Source organism: Fukomys damarensis, unplaced genomic scaffold (assembly GCF_012274545.1).
Source record: "Fukomys damarensis isolate Sample0158 unplaced genomic scaffold, DMR_v1.0_HiC HiC_scaffold_7, whole genome shotgun sequence".
Lineage (NCBI taxonomy): Eukaryota > Metazoa > Chordata > Mammalia > Rodentia > Bathyergidae > Fukomys > Fukomys damarensis.
The window spans coordinates 26,158,767-26,182,009 of record NW_022900919.1 but is presented as its reverse complement, the minus strand read 5'-3'; the positions used below and the strand labels follow the sequence as shown (position 1 = coordinate 26,182,009).

The window sequence follows — 23,243 nt, the reverse complement described above, 5'->3', positions numbered from 1 at the left end:
AATCCATTGATTTTTCCAAAGGGCAAGTACAAGCAGATGGCTCTGTGAAAGGGCTCTGGATGGTTTTCTAGTACTGAGTCTGTATTCTCCATGCTAAGTAGCTGCTCTCCTATAGGAAATGGAAAAGAAGGCATAGCCCTAGACTGGCTGCTGCAGACCCCTCTAAGAGAGGGCATTTCCTGCTGCCCACAGATGACAACCCCAAAGCCTCACCCCTGCAGCTCACCAAGACACTCTGATTCTGACACAGAGGACTGGTATGTGTTTCAGCACCACAGGGAACTGATGTGACCAGGACAGAACTATCCCTCAAGATAACCATGGCCCTGAGTGTAAAGCACAGCCAGGCAGGCACAGAGCCCAAGTGCGTGAGCTCAGCCTCATGTGTACAAGGTGGAACTATAGCGCCACAGAGAATGGGGCTCCAGGGTGACAGAGGAAAGGGCTCCAGGGCTGTTCTCTGGAGATGAGCCCCATGGTTGTCTGCAGAAGGTTCCTGAGGCTCACTTTCTCCATGCAGCAACCAGAAGTAGGTGTTAGATGTCCCGAAGCAAGGCAAAGACCAACCTGATAGACTTTCCCTGTCAGATGAGACTCTGGGCCCCCACTCTAGCTGAGCTCCTGAGCATGGAGGCCTGAGTCCCCAAGGAGGACAATGCACTGTGGAGCCCTCTGAGAAGTTCTGGACAGAGCCATCAGGTGAACATCCATACTTGGCTTCCATAAAAGAAATCTTGCCTTGCTGGTCCATCCATGAGATGGAAGGTGGCCATTTGACAAAGTACCTGGGAGGAACAGCTTCTAAGTAAGATCTGTCATGTGGATTCATGGTTTCAGAAGGCTCAGTCCATGGCTGTCCAGCCCTGTCACTGTGGGTCTGTGGCTCCACCATCCATCAGGGCAGAAGCCTGGGGTAGAGGAGACCTGCTTACCTCATGGGAGAGGAAGTAAGAACAGAGAAGAAAAGGTCCTAATGATCACACTCCCAAAGACATAGTTTCCTGACACCAGATCCCATCTCCTAAAATTGCCACCACCTAAAAATACTGCCACGGCCTGGAAACCAGTGCTTAAACCTTGGTCCTTGGAGAGCTGGGGTTCTGCTCAGTTGTGAGCAATTGCTTGGTGTGTGGGGGCTCTAGATTCCATTGCCAGCCTGGGAGGGGGAAAGAAGGGATCTCTGGGGACGTTTCAGACATGAACCATGAAAATGTTGTGGAGGTTCTCTTTCTTGGGAGAACCCCAGTCTTCCAAAAGCACCAGACGCTTCTTGGATTCTTCTCCCAGAAAAAGTGTAACACATGTTCACACTCTGTGTCCAGCCCTGGTCTGGTTTGTCCTCCTTTTCCAAAGATAAAGGGAAGTGCTGGGATTTGATCTTTTTTCTGTAGGTGTTTGTTTGTTTTGGTACTCCATGTCAGGCTGGGCCTCCCGTGCTCTAATCCCATGCTCTACTGCCGAGCTGCACCAGTGCTGTAGCTGTTCTTGGATTCTCAGCCTGGCTGGGTGGTGGCTGGGTCACCTGGCAGAGTTCCTGAAAGGCCCAAAATCACTGACACAGAACCAGGAGCTGAGAGGGCCACCAGAGACCTGTAGTGAATTGGGACGTAAGACATGAGGCCTGGTCATCTCAGAGGACAGTGGAGCTTGCAGAGGGGAAAGGGAATGGGGATGTGTGGTTTCCCAAGAGCTCAATGATGCTGTGAACACTCCTCCTCTCTCACTGTTCTGTGCCATTTTACATGGGCTTACTAAACTCTGTGATCACACAGATTCATTGCCTACAAATATGCAAACAATATCTTATAGTGTGTGGCCTGGCTATAACTTCAGGATTCATATCCAGTAAGAAAATAGACCTTAGTACACTTTGAAATATACTAAAGTCAATGAAATGTAACTTCATATACATAATAAATAGCTCTGATTGTGATGGGCCAGTTGAAAGGTGGCGCTCAGTTCTCTCATAGCTAACTTCTGCTCAGCGTTTCAGAAATACACGTGTGGCCTCCAGAATCATCCTGAAGTAGCACACAGGGTATATTAGAAAACGCTTTCAACTGTTCTGTATTTTGAAAATTTTCACAGTGAAATACTGGGGGTGTAAATCAGCCCAGGGGCAACTAGCAGTCTCGCACATGTCCAGTGTCCAAGAGTTTGGTCTCCATTTTGAAAAATAAGTAAGGACAGCATTCTCAAAATGTAGAACAAAATAAAATAAGAAAAAATTATTACCCAGTAAAAACATGTTCTAGTCTAGAGATATTCATTTCAGTGTTATTTATAAAGGCATTCTAAAAGGGAAGGGGAGGCCCAGGGATTTAGTTCAGTGGCACTGCGCCTGCCTCAAAAGCACAGGGTCCTGAGTTCCATACCCAATACCAATAAATAAATAAAAGGGGAGGGGAGGGGAAAGGAAGGGGTGGAATTTGTCCTGGGGCCTGCCTGGGGAAGTGCTCTATACCCACAGATACAATTGGTGGGAGATGGTAGAACCATCTCCTGCCCATTGCAATGCTAAGTAAAGCAAGCAACAGAGAGGCAATATTTATATGCTGATTATATAAATAAAAGGCAAGCAGAATAATGAGGAGAAACATGAAAGATCACTGTGATTCGATTCAGGGTGGGAGTATGAGAGGACTCTACTTTCTTTATGTCAATATTCCCTTTGATGTTTTTAGGCACATTTGCTTCTTAAATTAAAAAAGAAAGGTTTTATTTTTTTTTATAAAGTATTACCAGGGGCTTTTATGCCCAGAGCCAGCTTGGCATGGCTGGCAACTGTGCCATGAAAGCAGACCTCGAGGGCTGCCAGACGCATTGTTCCACCAGCTACAAAGAAGGCTTTGAACATAGCAGTCACCAGGTTAAGGGGCGCCGACTGGGCAGCCCCTACCTGGCCTTGGTTCCAGCCCATTGTTGCCACCAGAACTTCTGCCAGGACTCACATGGCCGAGCTTTGAAGTCGGGGTCACACTGCCTGTGTGCACTGAGCAGTAGGCTGTGAGTGCAGACCATAGACTGGGGAAAGGGGTGTGATGTTCTCAAACATTCCCAAACCGAGGGGACTCCCCAGAAACATGTCAGGAGAGCAGAGGCCACCTCAAAGGCAGGCATGGTGCCGATGAGGATAATGGGCACAGGCAGGACACTCAAGTTGGAAATCAAGCCAACCATCAGATGGCCCAACCTTCTCTTCCCCTTCTACCACCTCTCACAAAAGAGCCATAATTGCCTTTTGTTCCCAGGGCAGCCAGAGTCAGGTCACAGAACAGGTAACCACATCTCAAGCTTGGCTTCCCAACCAGAGCAGGGCACGGTGCATGGAGGAGCCCAACCCACCTCTGATCACTCCTCGCTGCCCTGGGCTTCCTGGGCAGAAGTCTTAAATACTTCGATTTTGGGAAAATCTTAGACTCAAGGATTTAGTCTTCTGTATATGAGGAGTTGTGGTAGCAAAGAAAAGCAAGATTCCTCCTACCCTCCAAGCATCCATAGAGGCCTAAGATATGTGCAAGTGCAGTGGTGATATTAATGCTACAAATACACAAATAGTCTCTGATAGGGCATGACTTGGCTATAATTTAAGGATGCAGATCGAGCAAGAAAACAGACCTTAGAACACTCTGAAATATACTAAGGTCAGTAAAAAATTTAGGTACTTACTACTTGCCAATCTCTATTCTATGAGCTTCTCTAAATTAACTACAATGATACCTTGGTTCATGTATGCTTCTGTTTGCAAACAGTTTGGTTCACAAAATTTTGCTTGCCTTTGCGAACTGCAACTGGTGACAAACAGCCATCTTGGTCTTCCCCCATACAAACACAAACACAGTTATCTTCCCAGTATCATAAAGACATTAAGTTCATAAACCAAGGTAGCTCTATGATATAAATATTATCATGTATAATTTCTTTCTGCTTTTATTCTTTCCTTTTTTCTCCTTTCTTCGCTCTCTCTCTCTCTCTCTCTGTGCTGGAAATCCAACCCACAGCCTCATGCATGCTAAGTAAATATTCTTCCACTGACTCAAGACCCCAAACACTATAATTTATAAATAAGGAAACTAAGGTAGAGGAGAACAAACACAGCCAATCTGGCTCTGCTTCCAGGATCCTAACATCTACTTTTCACCTGTCTCTCCATGCTACCTCACAAAAGACAGCAGGTGCCAGGAGGTGCAGACAGAGACAGGGGCAGGGGTGCTCTCTGGGCCTCTGGCAGTGCAGGCTTGTTAGCATTAGCTCAAGAAGGATCCAGAGAACAGAGTCTACACATGAGTATTCTAAAAATCTCAGATGACTCTAAGTAGAAATACTTCTGTCCATTATACAAACAGTATAGACAAGCTATATGATGTTGTAATAGAGGAAGACACATGCTCCTATAATCCTGGTCCCCGCACACATGACAGTGACATTCTGAGTGCATTTCTTCTGGGAAGCAAGTTTTCAACAGTGACAATAATAAAGCATTTAACAATTTTCTTCCTTTTTGTTTGTGTCGCTTAGGTTGCGGCAGGTACAGAGCTCCCACACCATCTTACTGTCATCATCTTACTGTATTCCTTCTGGTGGATCAGAATAATGAGTGTGACACCAGTCCCACTGTTGAGGACAATCTAGTTACACATGGCACGGCAGTGGGCATCTCTGTGTGTGCAGGCGATTCTTTCCCATGCCTGAATCCTCAGAGGTGGATTTATAGAAACAAAGGGTGGTTATATTAATACACACTGCAAATATTTCCGAATTTTGCTACTACAAAGCTGGCTGTTTCGTTGCCCTTTAATCACATATCGAACAAAGCTTTGAAAGATGAATTAATTACACAGGTGAGCAGAAACATAAAGCGAACCCATGCTGGGGAGGCAGATTTCAACAGAGTGAGCCCTGGAGGTAGCACAGTGGCCCTGGAGGAGCAAGGGAGCTGGTGAAAGTACACAGCCACACTCAGAGCTGGAGGACCCAGACTTGACTCTGGGGAAAACAGGGCCTCCCAATGGGGTCAAAATGGGCCTGCACAGTCAATTCTGCAGGGGCAAGGCAAAGGCCTGGGGGAGGATGGGAGCAGCAGAGACGCTAGTGGAGAGGCTAGGGATGCTGGGATACAGAGAAAAATGTAACTGGTGACCCCAAAAGGAAGAAGGCTGCAGAGATGCATGAGGAAGACCATACCCAAGGACACTACGGGTTGAGATTGCTAGTGTCCCTATTCACAGATGAAGAAACAGGCACAGAATGATCTCATGGCCTATAATAATACAAAGGGAATCCCAACCCAAGCAGTGTGACCCCACAGATCCACAATGACCTCCAGGTTATGGCGCTTTAAGGGGTGGGTAAGTCCTCCCTGGCCCCTGACCACTTGATGTGAATTTAAGAAGCTGGGACTCAGTGAACACAAGAGATTGGATGGGGGCTAGGACGGAAGAGGACAGAGACAGCTGGCTACTGTGTGGTCTGCCCAGTGGCCCTGGATCCAGCCAGTGTCTCTGTGGGCATCAGGGACCAGGGCTTACTGAAAACACTCAGACTTCTGCCTCCTAAGTGCCCTGCCATGAGATCAAGGGAATTTCTCAGTCTCTGTGCCTCAAAGTGAAAAAGAGTCACACAGATTGAAGAGCTCTAAGAACCCTGACTGTGATCAAGGATAAGCAGATGATACAGAGTGGCCATGAGAAGCTGGGATGGGTGCAGAGCCACACCCCAGGCTGCAGAGATCATGGAGGCTATTTTAGAGAATGGTGACCTGTGTCCCTGAGTGGGAACAGTCTGAGCCCACCATGCACCTGTGAGAACACCATAAGAGAAACACTGTTCCCAGCTACTGTGGGCTTCTTGCTTCCCCTGCTCTAAGAGACTCTCCAGGGAGGAAGCATTCAGCTCTCACACAGGTCTTTTTTTTCCTTTTGTAGAAAATTATTTTTTTAATTCATTAAATTTATTGGTACATTTTATGTATACAATAAGATGACACTCATGATTAAGAATTTGTACCTGTACATGATACATTTTGGTTCTTATTTTTCCCCATCACACAGGTCTTGATGGCCAGGGGCACTCATGGATTCACTAGGGATGGCCCAGGGCTCTCCAGCACAGTTTGGGGAAAAGTGCTGGTTGGAGCTCATGGTGAGCTCCATGGAAGGCACAACTCTGCACACAGACAGGCCCAGGAAGCAGTTGGACAAAGGGCTGAGAACCAACAGCTCAGCCCCCACGGCTCAGAGGCCAGGAGGGGACTATGGAAGCTACCAGGTTGGGCCATTGTTCCCCCTAAATTGGGGCTGTTAATTGACCGCTGAGCCTGATTAGCTTGCTGGGAACAAAGGTAGTGGCGGCAGGTGTGAGAACAAAGTGCTCTCAGGTCACTCTCCAGGCTGGATGCTTGGAAGCCACCCAGGGCATGCTCATACCTGGGGGACTTGACTCTGGCTCTGGCATAGGGAATCTGCAATACAATGTTTCCCAGAAGTGTCCCAGGACAAGCTCTCAGCAGCAAACCTAACCCAGCCCCTACCCAGCCAGCTACACATGCTACCACGTGCCACACACGGCACCATCACCACCATTCCACCATCTTGATACTCATCCCCTCGGTGACATACATGGGTGTGGCTTCTGAGATGACTCCAAGATACCCAGAGGGACAGTGCTATCAGACTGGACCTGGAATCAAGCAACACTGTGCAGTAGACCAAACCTTCACTGCCCTTAGACCCTAGACTCTATGTCAAGGTCTTCTCTGGCTGATCTCTCTGAAGAGCAAGGGACCATTTTCAAATATCACATGAACTCAGGGTGCCACCCTGGTGTCCTGAGCTTTCATCCAAGGCCTAGCTGTGTCCTAGCTGTGCAATCTGAGGCTACATATCCAATCTTTCTAGGCTTCTGCTCACTCTCTGTAAAGTCAGAAGCCTCACAAAAATTGAAGGGTTTGCTTGGAGCCTTGGATCCCACAGTGGATGACGTGGCAGGTGTTTTTGGTTCTGCGTTCCTGGGGTCACTTTTGTCTTGCCACACCGAGGTAAGTAAGACCCAGTGTCCCCCTTTCAGCTTATTTCCCAGGCCACCAACACTCGGGCTGATGCTGACCTAGCCAGCCCCTCACCCCCACGCCAGCTCCAACAGGTATAGCAGCAAATCAAGGGCTACAAAAGTGAGAACATTTCCAGAATCCCACACTCCACAGATTGATGCTGGTGTATAAGTAAGTCACAAGGCAGCAAGTGGCCCCATCTCCCCAGGGCTGTGTCCACCCAAGGCTGCGGCCAGGCAGCCCACACCAGGGCCCTCTTATGCTGGGACAAGGCATGCATGCTTGTTATCAGGGTCTGTAGTCACTAAAACATTCTTCCCAGTTTGAAGCACATGCCTACTTCCTCCTTCCTCCTCCCTGTTGGATCTAGAGTTTAAGCGAGCCTGATCAGGCTAAGATCAGAGACTCCTTTTCTTTTGGTGGGGGCTAGTACTGGGATGTAAACCAGGGCCTTGGCGCTGGTTTGTTACTTTTTCTATTTTGAGACAGAGTCTAAGAGGCTAACTTTGAATCCTCCAGCCTAAGTCTCCCAGAGTGCTGGGATCACAGGTGTGTGGCAGCACACCCTGCTCTGAGACTCCGTTCTTGCTAGCTGCATGACCTTGTGTAGGTCTTTCGACTCCTCTGGGCCTTGTTTGCTTGGCTCTAGAAGGAGCATACTGATGTCCACATAGGTGTGCCATATTCTAGGAGACAACAGGCTTCACTCTGTATGGCAGCTCTAAATAATTTTCAGTGCCGACATCTCTCTTACCTAACCTCAGCACATATTGACTTTATTTCCCCAGCTTTTGTCCTCTAGCCTCTGTTAGCAACCCCCCACCAAAGATGCCCACAGCCTATCAGCTCTTGACCCCAGATCCTTCCAGGTCTCTCTGGATCTTCTGAAAGAGCTCGTCGGCACCTTCCTGTCTTCCCAGGGTGCCCATCCCATGTGCCCAGGCCCTTCCTCCCTACCTTCTGGGAGCTGCTTCTCAGCTTCTGTCTGTGCTGCCCTCCTTCCCTCAACATCTCCTCAGTGCTGGCGCTGGCTCCTGACCTCTTCTTTCCCTGGGCTCTGGGCACTTGCTCTGTTAGCAACTTTGTTCTGGTAGTGGTGGAAAAGCTCACTGTGTCCTCACTCAGTGCCAGGCAAAGTGCCCGAGGTCAGAGGCTGGGACACTGCCTGCCCCTTCCCTTTGTCCCAAATCTCTTCCTTGTTCTTCCAACCCCTCTTCACTAGGTGACATCCAGGATTGTCAACATGAAAGTGGACACTCTTTGCCTCTTTTAGATCCTGCTAACCTTTCCATTCCCATCTCCAAGTTTCCTAGAAGCCCTCTGCCCTCTCCCTGGCCTCCCCAGCCTGTGGGTGCCACCTGACTGAGTGCCTCCACCCTGTCCTCTGCTCCTGGTCCCTCTCAGTCCCCACATCTGTCCCTGAACTGCTGCCCCTACCTGCCTGCCCAGACCTCCTGGTTTATTGTCCTGTCTGGTCCCCTGTTGCAGCCCCTCTGGTTAATCATTGCTGTAGAGATAAGGTCCGAATTCCTGCCCAGCCCCCAGCCCCCTCCTACAGTCCCCAGGCCCATGTGCTGAAGCTCAGCTGGAGATGGGACTCCTGGAGGAATCAGCAAACACCCAGGGGATGCACCAGCAGTGGTCTCCTCCTGCAAAGGACCAAGACCAGCTGGCTGGGAGTGAGCAGCTGTTAACCACAAGGAGGCAACTGGGGCTCAGGAGGGCAAAAGCCAGGGAGAAATCAGTGGTCCAGAACCCCAAGGCCTGCTCTTCCTCCGCCACACCTGGGCTCACCTGCTGTGTCCCCACTCCGGGCTGCTTGGTGTCTCCCAGTGCTGGTCCAAGGGTCAGCACTCCACCAACTCAGGCATCCCATTAGTCTCACACTTATTCTTCCTTCCGACTCCATCATTTATAGGCTGCATCCTTGATTTAATGTTATCTTTGCCAGAAAATGAGCACAAAGCCACCAATCACAATCTCACCCTGCGGACACCATATACATACATAAACAAGATAACTCCTATGCAAACAGCTAAGCCCTACATTCAGTCTACTTGCTTGCCTGTGTCTGGTGTGCTGAGCCTCTACAGGGACTGTCGCCTCATTCTGATGTCCCCAGCATCTGCTACTGGTGTAAGGTCAGTGAATGAAACTTGAGTGGAGAAATAATAAATAGCAAGAAAAAGAGCTGCCATTGTTGAAGTTCACTCCACACGCCAGGCCTATGAACTAAGCATTTGGCAGGGATGTTTTTATTTTCACTGTTTACAATTAAAGCTTATTTGGTAGGGAGTTTTCTTCTTTCCATTCCGTGATGAGAAGAAATCAGAAAGGCAAAGCAATTCACTAACTGTCCCAAGCTAGAATAGTGCAGGACTGGAGTTTTAAATTAGTTTGGCTCACATCAGAGTTTAGTGTTTTAGCATGAACTGCCTTTCCAAAGAAGGCAGGCTCCTCATCGCTCTTCAGAAATGATGGTCAGATTTCCACCCCCCGGAACTTCCTGCCCTCCCTGCCTCCACCTGCACTCAACCATTTCCTGCCTTCCTTTGTTTGACAAGAATCCTGCTTTTTAAAGGTTAAAAAAAAAACTAATAAAAATTCAAGCATAGCTTGAGCACTAGGAAGAAGCACCACCCATGACCTGGCTGCCACTGTTTAGCCGCTCAGATGCTGTGGGTACTTAGTGAGCCCACAGTCACCCTAACAGCTAGGACGGCTGCTCTTCACTGTCAACTGGACTGAGCTAAGGGCGGATTCACATCAGTAAAGCACTTACGGTGTCTGCTAGTGTTTCCAGAGATGATTGGCATGTGGGCCAGCAAACCCAGGGAGAAGACCCGCCCTGGTGTGGGTGATGCAAGCCAATAGGCTTGAAGCCCTGAGGGACTGAAAGAGGAGAAGGAGGAAGTCAGCCTGCACTTAGAAAGCTCCATGCAGCTTCATCAGGTGCTTGTGCTGCTGCTGCCAACACCTGAGGAATCAGACTCCAGCCTCTTCAGCCTTTCATGTGGACTCGCACAACAACTCTCGGGGGCTCCCAGGCCTTCAGGCTTGTGCTAGGGCTGCGTCCTTAGTCCATCTCGCTCTGAAGCGTTCAGCTCTTGAGCTGGATTCTCCAGTTCTCCAGTGTGAAGATGACCGCCATAAATTCTCCCACCCCTGAACTGTGAGCCTTCCGAATAATTCCCCCAGTATAATTTACTGTTGATTCTGTTCCACTAGAGAATACTAAGTAACACGACTGTTTAAGTCTTATAAACTGAGCAGGGCTGGGGTCCAGTTCAGTGGTAGAGCACTCACTAGCAGGTGTGAGGCCCTAGCCTTGGTCCCTAGAACTGCAGATAACAAAAGGAGCCTGGCTTCAGTAGTGTGCTGCTTTTTGTACCGAGGATCGAACTCTGGACCTTCTGCTTGAGAGGCAGGTGGTGGCACCACTAAGCTAAATCCCCAACCCTCATACTTCCTTCAGTTGAAGACTTATTTGTAAAATGCTTCCTGGAGTTAATGCTATCTTTGCAGGGAAACAGCAACAACAAAATGGCCAAGTATGTGTATCCAGCCTCAAAATGGGCTACAGATGCAAATATGGATGGGCAAAACTTCTAGGAAAAGTCCTAGAATAAAATCTTTGAACTTCATATTAAGACGCACATTTTTAAATGACTCCAAAAACACCATACATAAAAGAAAAAAAAAATCAACACATTGGGCCTCGATTACTTCTGGACCTTAGTTCTGCTCTTATGAACAAATTATTTTACAAGTGAAGAGAAAAGCCACCAACAGAGAGGGATCAACATTTCCAAAACACACATCAGATAAAGAATGTACGCAAAAATATATACACACACTCAGATTAAATAATTATAAAACAACTGAATAAAAATCCAAGCAGAGAGTGAACCAAAGAAGATGTGTGGAAAAGAAGATAGGCATGGAAAAGACAGACATGCTCTACATCATTCATTATAGGGAAGCACAAATTCAACTACCACAGCACTCCAACTGCTCTTATTCCAAGGACTGAAAACTCCAGTCATGATAAAGTCTACACAGATGCCTACATATGACCTGCAAATCTTGCTCCAAGTGGCCCAGGAGAAATAAAAACACAAGGCCCCACAAAAGCCTTCACAGGAGTGTTCATCGCAGCTCTATTTCATAATCTATCCAAGCCGAAAACAACATAAACGTCCTTGAGGTCATGAGCTGATGAACATCCTGTGGGATAGCCCGACATTGAATACCATGCAGCCAGGAAAAGGAACTGAGCTCTAATTTGGGCAAGAACATAAATAACTCCAAATGCATTCACTGAGAAAGAGGACCTGGTATAGGAAGGCTACAAAAATATAATTCCAAATACATGACAAGGTGAAAAAGGCAAAGTAGAAGGGCTGAAAATAGCTTAGTGTCTTCAGGGGCTGGAATGAGAGGGGATGAAACACACAGGGGCAAGGAGGGCAGGCTACCTGGGGACCCAGTTTACTGAGTGAAACTCCTTGGTGCCTGTGTTTTGGTGATGGTGGCATATGCGTGCATTACTAAAACTCATGCTTAAATACAACAAAAAAAGATAAACTTAATGGAGTAAATTACACCTCTAGAAAAAGTTTATTTCTATGTAGTCCAACCAATGTTTGGGGAAAAAAACAAAGGTGATAATTCAGTAGATTTATTGTTTTCAATTATTCTGCAAATTAACCAACTTGTTGCCCTAGACCTGAAGTGGGACGGGCATCTAAATAAGGTAGCAGAAGCAGTGTGCTGCTTTTACAACTCTGTTTCAAAGCTGTCAATGTCACAGAATACCAAGAAAGGTTGTGGGGATAGAAATGTTCCAGAATAACACAGATGACAGAGACAAAACAACAAATACTAGCAGGGTGAATGTTAAACAGCCCACAATTAGGTCAAAGTATCAATGTTATCAGAAATGCTGACTGTGGATTGGGAAAAAAAAGAATCTTGTCAAGCCTTGTAAACTCACTGTGTAGATAATGGTGCTCTGGTTAGTAAAAAATATTGCTATTTTTAGGAAATGTATACTGAAGTACTTGGGGTAAACAGACATGGTGTGTACCACTTACTCTCAAATGTGTCAGGAAAAAAATGATATTTATTGAAGTTATTACAATTAAGCTGTTATAGAAATTATTGTTCTATTAGAATTATTTAAAAATAAAAATCATCTCAGACTTCATTCTGTCAGCCATGTCCCTGTAAACATGCATTTAATACTGTGAGCACTGTTTAATTACAGAAGGTGGGGAGGAGAAAAATGAGAAATGTGCTTCTCCAAGCCCTGCAAAACCCTCTGCAGACCGGATCCTTATGAAAATGTCAGCTTTAAATATCACTTGACAGATGCCTTTCCAGGCTTTTTATTGGGACGGCCAGGAAACGGACTTCCTCCTACAGACAGCGTCTTTCATGCTGCGGGGAGGCTTCTGCCAATCATTCCGACACAGCCACCTCCACTCAGAGCCTTCAGACAAGGACTGAATGAACACGACTTTCGCTCATACTCTCCTTTTCCCTCATGTGGCTGGGCCAAGTCCTTTTTTCCTTTTTCTTCTTCTTTTTTTTTTTTTTTTCCTTCAAGTACTGGGGATTGAACCCAGGGGATCAGGGTTTTTTATTTTGAGACAGGATCTCATTAGGTTGCCCAGGCTAGGCTGGGTCTGTGATCCTCATGCCTCGGCCTCTCAGAATGCTGGTTTCACAAGCACATGCTACCACCCCTGGCTATGGGTAGGCTGAGTCCTCTAAGCATGGCACTGTTGGTTAGTGATCCAGGCAGTGCAACCATTTCTCCCTGCTTCCCATTGTTGTCCTACTCACTAATACCCAGGGTGGGAGAGGACAGTGATTTTTAACCCTGGTCCTTAACTGTTGTCTGGGATGTGCTGTTAACATAGGAAGAAGGACACTTTGACTCAAAGATTAGGGATGTGGATAAACTTCCTCTCTTACAGCAATCACCAAATCTCAGAGGACTGACACATTTGCAGTTTGTCACACCCACATGGATCAAATATCACTGGGTGACTCCCCAAGTGATGATTCAGAGACTTGGGCTCTTTCCCACTTGGGTCCTTGTCATCTTCAGACTGTGCTCTGCACAGTTGCTACTGTGTGAGAAAAAAGACTCCTGGTGAGGTCACAACATGTCTTGAGGCCTGTTAGTCCACACTCCACAATGTAACATCAACAGGCCTCCGGCAGGGTGGCATTTTGCTACTACCTCAAACGGCAAACATGGCAGAAGTGACCCTGTGTGAATTCCAAGGGAGGTGTGGCTTTGCTGGCTCATTCTCTTTTCTCAAAAGGTTCACCCTTAGAAGCAGCCATCAGCCAAGATCATCTGGCCTTCAAACTTCCCATGGAGACCTAGAAGACAGAGTAGAAACACATCACCCTGCTGTGCCTGTTGAATTCCTGACCTGCAAAAGGATAAGAAATAATAAATCATAGTTGTTCTAAGTTGTGTTCAGATTTCAGGTACCTTGTTACACAACAATAGATAACTGACGCAATGGATATCTTGCTCATCTCTGCCACTATTCTGTAGCATCTCTGGCTGAGTTCCTCACTAGTGTCCCCAAGCCCACTGCTGGGAAGAAACTGCCACCACTAGCATAGTTGCCCCATTGTCATCATTGTATCTGTCAGACTCTTACTTAGAAGCCTATAGATGTGCTGGAAAGGAGCAACTGTAGGGAGTTTTTATTTTTAAGTTATGAGAGTGGGATTGAGGGAATTTATTAGTGGCACACTCTAGTACTGGCACCTACAGGGAGCCATTCCTACCTAGGCCACAGGGGCAAAAAAGGGAGTGGTTACTAGAATGTTGCAGGAATTCAAGGACTAGCAGAAAGGAGCTGTGACCTTTTAGCACAAATTGAGCCCAGCAAAGATACACTGGGTATGACAGTTAAGTTTGATTGTGTTAACTTGTCTGGCTTGGGAGCTGTTCAAGGCATTGTGAAGACACTCTGTGTTATGTCAGGGTGGGTGATACAAATCTGATCTTTATCTAGTTCTTGCCTCTTCCTCTCTGGCAGTGTTTCCCTGTTCCGCTTCTCAGATACTGTGAACTGAGCAGGTTTGCTCCACCATGCCCTTCTGTCATGATATTCCCACCTTGGAGCCAGAAACCGTGGACTGAATCCCTGAGACCTTGAGCCAAATTAAAGCTCTCCTTTAAATTGTGCATGTCAAGTATTGCGTCCTAGCAATGGAAAAGTTGACTAATATAGAACATTGGTATCAGAGAAGACAGACTTTGACAACATTATCATGATGCTGGTTTTATACACATGCAGAACGCAAAAGTTGGATTAAAGAGGCTCTAGTCCAGATTTCAAAGGAAGGAACTCCTAAGAGGGCAACTCGTAAGGTGCCAGGAACATGAAATATCTGCTAAGGAAAGCTGGAGGCTGTGTGTGGAGCTTGTCCAAAAGAGGCCATGTGGGCTGAAAACAGCAAGTCCATAGGAGTAGAGCAACCTGTACCCTTTGGAACTGATGTGTCACCACTGTATGCCCAGATGCAGACATGGAGCTATGGGACTTCATATTTGTCCTGCTGTCTTGCTTTGGTCTAGTTCTTTACTCTCCCCCTATTTCTGTCTTTTGGAATGAGACTGTTTACATTGTCCCATTGTACTTTGGGATTCTGTAACGTGTTTCTTAGTTTTATGGACATTCACAAGTAAGAGTTTGCCATGTGTCTCAGAAGAGACTTTGATTGGGACTTTTGAAAAATGCTGGAACTATTGCAACTTTGGAGAAAGGAATAGTGCACTTCTGTATGCAGTCAAGATAGGTAGATTTGTTAACCTATCATTATGTTTATTTGGAAAGTAAATATGGTTTAAGGAGAGGTATTAAGGCGTCAGGTTGACAAGGGATAGGATGTGACAGGTAAGCTTGACTGTGTCAACTTGATTGGCTTTGGAGCTACCTTGGAGATTGGTGGAACACACCTCTACATATGTCTGGTGGGTCACGGAGGTGTGACCCTGGAATCTATATCTGGTCCCTCACCTCTTCCTCTGTGACTCTGTTTCCCTACTCTGCTTCCTGGCTGCCATGAATTAAGCAGCTTTGCACCACCATCCTCTGCCACCATGATGTTTCCGCCTCGGAATCAGCCAATCATGGATTCAATACCCTGAAACTTTGAGCTAAATTAAACTCTGCTAAATTGTGGATATCTGGTATTGTATCCCAGGAATGAGAAAGGTAATACACTGGGAAAACAAATCCTGAAAACGTCCTTTCACTATCTAAATTTGCTTAATCGTTCTGTTGGCTGAACTCAAGAAGAAACCAAAGGGAAAGAAGGCTTGCTACTGTAGTCTGTAAGGATCAGTTTCTAGGGGACAAGGGAGGATGAAGAAGCAGAGAGAAGACCAGAGAGGGAAGTATAAACATCCCACATATTCACCATCACCACCACCATTACCATCACTATTAATCATTATCTTCACCAACACCATCATTGCCACTGTCATTGTCCTCATCAACACCATCACTCTAATATCACTGTTATCATTATCACTGTCATTATTGCCACTACCGTCACTATTATCATCAGCATCACCATCAACCCCAATTGTTTTGTAATTAAAATCACTTAGTTTTACAAAATTCCTCATGCTTTGTCTCATGTCATCCTTGCCACATATAACTGGTGCTTAATGCAATTCCACAATAATCTTACAACACTTACTCTATCCAAGGCTACAGGCCATAAACCCCCAGATGAGTACATCAAGCATCATAAGAAAGATGCAAAGTGTTTGGTGAATTGGTCAGAAAAGATCCCTGGAGGCTGGCCTTGGGACATGGTGCATGCGTCTCAGGGGTGAACCCAGGGAGAGAAGCTATGTCCTGGGCACCACAGGAAGAGGAGGTCTAGAGGCGAGGAAATTCAGCATGTCCTGGGAGTATGCTGATGCCCAGAACATGCAAAGAGGAATGTAAGTCACAGAACTGAGGACGTGCTGTGGTCATGCTGCAACAAACTGGCATCTGTGTTCTGCAGGTGAGGGACAGGGAGTTGCTGGGGGACTCTGGGCACAGGAACAAAGCATTCCACTGCCAGGAATGATAGTGATTGCTGTGGTGATGATAACAAGGACATGATGGTGAAGGAGAATTGTACTAATTCCTGGTTTTCAGAAATTTCATGTCCCAGGCAGCTGTAGCATGGATGGTGTGTGCAGACTCGATGACAGAGGACACGCATGGTCTGGCTACTCAAGTTTCAGTGAGCAGAATCCCCATCAAGACTTGAGAGCAAAGGCAGTAGGAAAGCTACAGTAACAGGCTGGCTCTTGGGACCCAAGGCAGTAAATATCAGCTCTTTCTGCACCAGGCTCGTCTGGCACAGGGCTGCCCTCTGCCCAATGCCCATGTGCTCTATCGGTGGCTGTTCTGTGCCTGGCACTGCTCTGGGCTATGTAAGCACAGCAGGCAAGCAAGGCAGGTAAACATAGCCATAGATGGGAGTGCTCTTGGCACAGTGGCATGTCTAGAGCTGGCATGTTTTTCTTCTTTGGCCTGAAATCTCCTCCCCATCCTCTCCTCTGCCTAGAAAACTCCTACTCATCCTTCAGAACCACCTCTAACTCCTCAACAGTTTGAACACTTGTCCTAATTCTTCCAGTACACTTCCCTTATTCCTCTTGTACATCCCTTGAAAGCCAACTAGGATTTCAAGTGGTGAAGAAAACATTCATCCTCATAAGAGCTAGTGAAAGTTGCCCTGGAAGTTTTGTTGATGCTGTTAGATGAAACCATTACTATGCCATTCTGGTAAGTAAAAAATCTGTCAAATAGTAGAATTTAGAACTGAGTGTTCATCCTGACAGATTGCTAAACAGTGGACCTTGTCACCACCTCCCTTCTTATCCCCACCCTAGTGGGATCCTGAGGAGCAAGTGGTGTCACACACAGGACACCCTGCAGGAGCCCAAGGCTTGCTGGGTGATGCTGGCCCTGGTCTTCAGTCCTCCCTGGCTTAAGATTCTACAGGTGAGTGCAGCTAGGGACCTGGGGATCAGGCCACCCTTGGGGTCACACTGGTGGAAATGCCCAGACCCCAGCCCAGAATCAGGACACCAGAGTGGCTCCCTGGCAGTAAGCTTCCAGGCTAAAATCACAGCATGTCTACACTTGGTCAATAAGAAGACTGAGAACAGTGGGAATTGAAGCCAGGGTACTCCTAAAGAGGGAAGGTGGCTCCCAGAGTGGGGACCCCTGACAGTGCAGGTACCACACACAGTCACTGGTTCTAATTAGCTGTGGCCCCCTGAACCTCCCTGAACCACAGTGAGCAGAAATGGGCTAGACACAGGCAGAAGTGTCTGCCACTCATTTATGCAGCAAAACTTCCCTGAATGCTTCCTCCATCCAGGCACTGATTAACGCAGCAACCAACACAAGGGGATCCTGAGCATCTGGAAGCTCCCATCCTGAGGACAAGAGGCAGACAGGAAGCAGAATGTCAAAGTGAGGATGCTGAGCTTGGGAACCCCACAACCCTTCTGCTCCTGAGAATGCTCTCTGGACAGCAGCCCCTTCCCAGGCTATGGCTGGGCAACACCTTTCCCAGTCATGACTCAGAGCTGACCCTGAGCACAGGGGCCAATCACTGATAATTGGCCCTTTCCCCATAGCACAGCCCTCTTCTGGGAATCAGGAACTCACCCCAGGGGGTGAGAACATGTGAATGGGGAGGAACACAAGGTAGGCCACAGAGCCAGGCAAAGAGGGATGCTGGACCCCGTCCCCCAGGGACACCTTCCAAGACCTGTAAATGCCTGAAGCTATAGGTGACACCCAATTGTCCATATAAAGAGTCCTCTTGGGTGCATGCATACGCTAATAAGTTTTAAATTACCTCTTAGTTGTTTACTTCTGGAGTTTTACATTTGTTAGAGTGCAGTTGACTCACTGTCACTTGCCACTTTGGGCTTCTATCCTTTTGGAAGGGACAGGGAGGTGGCAGCCCAGCTCTAGGCCATATGCTAAGGGGAGTGGCCAGCCCAGACTGCTCCTCCCAGCCCACAACAAGCTATGGTCCAAGAAGCTGCTCTCACAACAGGGTCCCCATCAGCAATGACCAGTTGGCCGGGTCTTGGAACACAGTGGGATTCTGCACCCTGCCAGGAGGAAGCAGCTGGGAGGGGTCCTGTCCCTGTGGGTCCACAGGAAGTCAGTGAGGACCCATAGTGGTGAAAATGAGACTGAGGTGGTTTCAGATCACAGGGACCCGAGGCAGGGAGCTCCCAACTTGGAGCCCTTCCACACCCCTCCACACTTCAGCAGCACATCTCAAACATGATTGGAAAGGCAATTTGTACAGTTACTTTTTTATTATTTAGACCCTAAAATATGGTCTCTCTTACTGCAAAGAAGTAAGTCTAGAATTGTATTCAGGAAGAATCAGGGCCTGGGATTTAGCTCAGTGGTTCCACTGCCCGCTTTGCAAATGCAAGGTCCTCAGTTGAGTGAGAAGGAACTGAGAGACCTGGGAGCCTTCTGATGCCAACCCAGGGTGGAATGGAGGAGTAAGATGAGCCAGGGGCACTGAACAGCTGGGCAAGGGTGGGAAGGGAGACCAACTGCTGAGATTGAATGCCATAGCTGAGCCACCAGTAAACACGGTACCTCAGGACAGATGGAAGACGAGGGTGAGGGATGGATTTGCTTTTGGGAAACAGATGGTGAAAACTCCAAACAGGGTGTCCTGTGAGCTGCTGAAGAGGGGAACCCAGAAAACACAGAGGAGGAGAGCTGGATGTTCAGGGTGGAGCCTTTCCCCAGCCTCAGTGGTTGAGGAGATAAATTCTCTCAGTGGAAGAGTCAAGAGAAAGAAGAGGATGGAAAGGGCCGACTGGCTGGGTAAGAATGGGTCTGCAAAATCGAAGGAAATAAGAGCAGCAGTAGCACAGGAGGTAGGGGAAAAGAAAAGCCTGAGAAGGAAAGGCTGACAAATGGTGTCCATACTGCCAAGTTACGCAGCACATCGCTGGGAGATAGACAGGGTCTGGAGTCACCATCTTTCTGCCTGCTGATGAACATCACAATCACTGGCTCTGGGCCCCACACCCATCAAATGAAACAGCAGAGAGCGAAGGATGACGGCATCCTGCAAGAGAACTTCACCTCAGTTGACTACCACCACCATGAGGGGCATGGAGGACATCCAGGAGAGTGGGTAGCCCAGCAGGCAGGAAGACAGTGACTCCAGACCCTATTTCCAGTGCCCAACTATGGGGGGAATCTGAGCAAAGTCTTCATGAATCAGACCCCCAAGTTTCTCCCTTTCAGTTTTTCCAAACTTGTCAGAAAACAGTGAACCACATCACTCCATGAGACCATCTCCATCCTGCCAATCCTGATTTACCTCTGCTATACCCACTTTGTCCTGTAAACAGGACAAACATGTTTATTTGCAAGTTTATCCCACATATTAAAGCACTTCTTTCAGTATTTCCTTAAATATTTTTCTAAAAGATAGACTTTGAAAAACATATCCTCAAACCACTACTACATCTAAAGAGTTAACAATAATTTTGGAATGACCCACAAATGCTTAAACATCCCCAATTATCTCCTGCTTTTTGTGGGGGAAGATAGTTTCCTAACTGCAATCAAGATTCAAGAATGGCCCACATATGGCTATTTACCAAGGTACATTTCATTCTCTTTGCGCCTGTGAACTCTCCTCTCCTTTTACATCTTGATTTGTTGGAATGAGTTCCTGGGTGATGGAGGGTCCCTGCCATCTGGTTTTTCTTTGTCAAATCCCCATGGTGCCATTTAACGTGTTCTTCTGTTCTCTGCATTTTCATTTTATCTGGGAATTAGACCCTGAGGCTGATACAATTCATGTTTGATTTCTTGCCAAAAAATGCAGTGTGCTTCCTAATGCATCACATCAGTAGGTACATAGGTCTTCCTGTTTCGCCCCTGTGACTTCCAGGCTGACAGGTAGGATTAGGGACATCTACTCAACCCACCTATTTTAAACCCCCAACACCTGTCACTATGTTAGCAAGGATATGCAAGTTGTTACTTACAGAAAATCTCACCTCTTTTGATCAGCAGAAAATTCAAGGATGGTTGTACAGTGCATGAAGATATAAAAATACCAATATTTCTTACATATGAGGATGACATGTTCATTTCCATTATACATTGTAGCTGATTTTGCTAACCTGAAAGCAATATTCCGAATGCAGTCTGTGGCTGAAGCTGAAATACTAGGTGACAATGGAGTGGCCTGTGGTTTGCACAAGCTACCCTCCCTGAGGATGGCAACAGACACTCTAGAAACCTACTCCTTTCTGACCCTCAGGACGTGCTGCACACTAACCTTGGAGGAGATTTTCCTTGTCATAAAGGGCCTGCACTAGGCTGCTGCTGGCAGGGACAGTGGAAATGTAGCGATAACGTGACATTATGAAGTAAGAATTAAAAGGATTTGGTAAATAATTAAAGAAAGGCAAAGTTATCACCAAGGCCTTGATCAACTCTCAAATAGCTGAAGAATAGTTGGGGAGGTTCACAAGGACATGAAATGGACCCTGCTAGCCTATGCCAGTACGTACCCGCTTACAACCAGCAATGTGCTCAGGAAATCCTGGAAATTTCCCTAAGCCATCAGAATGCACCTCTCATTTCTGAATGCTCCTTCAAACCTGGCTCATAAATAAAAAGTCCAACCATTACCCAGAGAAATTCCACAAAACAGAAACATGGGCCAAGCCGACTTTTAAAGGAATATATTATCAGCCTCTTTGTTATAAAAATACCTAATAGCAACAGTGTCTGCCAGATACTGGGGGAGCCCTGCGTGATTCGGAGCGGAGCACTACCAGGGGGACTGGGAGTCTGAAAACCAGTGAGGATGGCAGGAGGCTCCTGAGAATGCCCCCTGTGCCCAGGGAAGGAAGAAGGAGATGGTGAAACCAAGCAATTACAGAAGCTTGGAATAAAGGGACCCAGGCCTGAACCCGCCCTCAAATTCTTATTGAAGAGCAACAGAACAAAAGCTCTAAATCTGAGCGCTTCTTTTTTTAGGGTTTCAACAGAGTCCCTCTTCTCCAGGCCCTGTCATTAAACCTATTTATCGGTGATTTTCCAGACCCAAACCAAAGCTGTCTGCCAACCTGTTTTCCTCACACCTGGGCAGGACCACTACTTATCACCACTCCCAGCTGCCTCCCCAAGAGTCCCTGCCACCAATATCAGCATTTGGCAAGGGCCAGCCCTTCCCAGTACCTGCCAGGGCTGTTTCCAGGGTCAGACTGCCATGGGGAGGCCACAGCTCTGTCCTATAGAATCTGAGGCCTGGCCTGGGAGGGGTCGGTACTGCCCATGAATAGGGAAGGCTTTGGGGCCGATAAGAAGAACTTAGTCATTACTGTGCTGCCTAAGAGGAAATCAACAAAGGTCTCCAACCCAGAGTTACATGGGGGAAGAGGGCAGTAAGAGGTGCTTCATAAGAAGTGAGGCTTGGTGCTCCAGGGCTGGCTTTGCCATGCAGAGGCTGGAAGAAACCCAGGAGGGCAAGGTGTGCCCAGCAAGGGTGTCAGGGCACAGCAGGGATCCAGCCCCAGCTCCTGATGGCTCTTGAGCCTCATTGAGACACATTCTTAAGATAACTATAAAATCCATAGCAACTGTGTTGGCGTTAGAATTCAGAGATTTCGGACCCAGAGGTAGGGCAGGAGAAACAGGTTTGTATTTCTCTCTCTGGGCAGAGAAGAATGTGAGCCCTCTCCACCAGCTTCAAGAGCCAACTGCCAGCCACCTGTTAGCTTGGCTCGCACCTACTCTGCCCTGTGTTTCTGCAGGTGGAAATGACATGAAGAAAGACAGAGACAAAGGCGCCAAAGCCAGAGAGCTGTGTGGCATTTGCAAGCCACTCACCCATGTTCAGGGTGGGAGGGTGACGGTGAGTGCACCCCCACTGGTTCTGCACCAGGGAATGGGCTCACAAAGCAGGAGTCGTGACAATGATCCCAGAGGCATGAGGTCTCCTGGTGAGGGGCAGCACAGGTCCCACTCCTTGGTGGGGTTTGCACACTCCCAGGCCAGGAGAGACCAGAGCCCATGCCACTGCAGAAGGACTGTACCCAGAGGTGGGACTACAGGACAAGAGGGGCCCCCTCCATGCTGCAAGCTGGGAGGTCCCAAGATCATCATCCAACAGGCTGTTTTCCCTTATCAAAATGTTTCTGCCATCTTGAAGAATGTGACTTCCCCCACATGGCCTGCACCTTGTCCTCCAGCACCTACCTGCGCTACTGTTCCTGGACCCACAGAGAGGGTCAAGTGACCGGCAGAGCTGTCTGTCTCCCAGGAACCTGGGACAGGCACCGTGCATCCTGCCATGTATGCAGAGCCTGCACTGTCTTAGACAGAGTCTGGGCCCTCACTGTTCTCAGACAGTGGTCCCTGCCTCTGGGGGACACAGTGCATTTCAGTTCCTCTTCCCTACCTGGGGAGGGATGGACACAATCCAGATCCTTCTCTTTGTTTGTTGGTCATTTACAGGACAGTAGGGGCCTGGTGTGTCCCCAAAAGACTGTCTAGAAAGGGTCCTGCAGAACAGCAGCTGGGTCCCAGAGAAGAGGAATTTGCTGGGATTGGAGTAATGTGGCACTGCCTTTCCTTCTTGCCTAGGCTTAGGAACATGTGGGACAGACTTTCCTTGGGATCCACATGGGTGAGTGGATACTGGGGATTAAATCCAGGACCTTCATAGTCAGCTACATCCCCAGCCATTGTGTGTGTGTGTGTGTGTGTGTGTGTGTGTGTGAGTGTGACAGGTTCTTGGTAATCACTAAGGTTTTTTTTTTTTCTTCAGTACTGGGGACCAAATCCACAGACTTCACACTGAGCTCCATCCCCAGCCCACTTTCTGTATTTCATTTTGAGAAAGAGTTTCACTAAGTCACTAAATTGCCCAGGCAGGGCTCAAATTTATAATCCTCCTGCCTAACCCTCCCAGAGTGCTGGAATTATAGGTGTGGCCAGCTGTGCCTGTCTGGGATCAATGTCTATGTTTGAGACCTATCTTCCTGGTCCTGTTGTGTCAGTGTCCGGCATATAAAAAAGAGATCCTCCTTCTTTTTTTTTTTTTTTTTTTTTTTTTTTTTTTT

General features: G+C 47.5%; 1 long non-coding RNA gene across 2 annotated transcripts in view; it reads right to left on the bottom strand.

Annotated features, from left to right (window-relative positions):
• Positions 1-23,243, bottom strand: part of LOC109117540 — a 34,816-nt gene that overhangs the window by 4,995 nt on the left and 6,578 nt on the right. Inside the window, exons 2-4 of one of the 2 annotated variants that reach the window (XR_002024842.1) lie at positions 13,302-13,447; positions 9,831-9,940; positions 8,843-8,990 (exon numbers count right to left, since the gene is read on the bottom strand). This is a non-coding gene — a long non-coding RNA (uncharacterized LOC109117540). The remainder of the gene's footprint in view (positions 1-8,842; positions 8,991-9,830; positions 9,941-13,301; positions 13,448-23,243) is intronic. The other variant, XR_002024841.1, reaches the window with a different exon arrangement.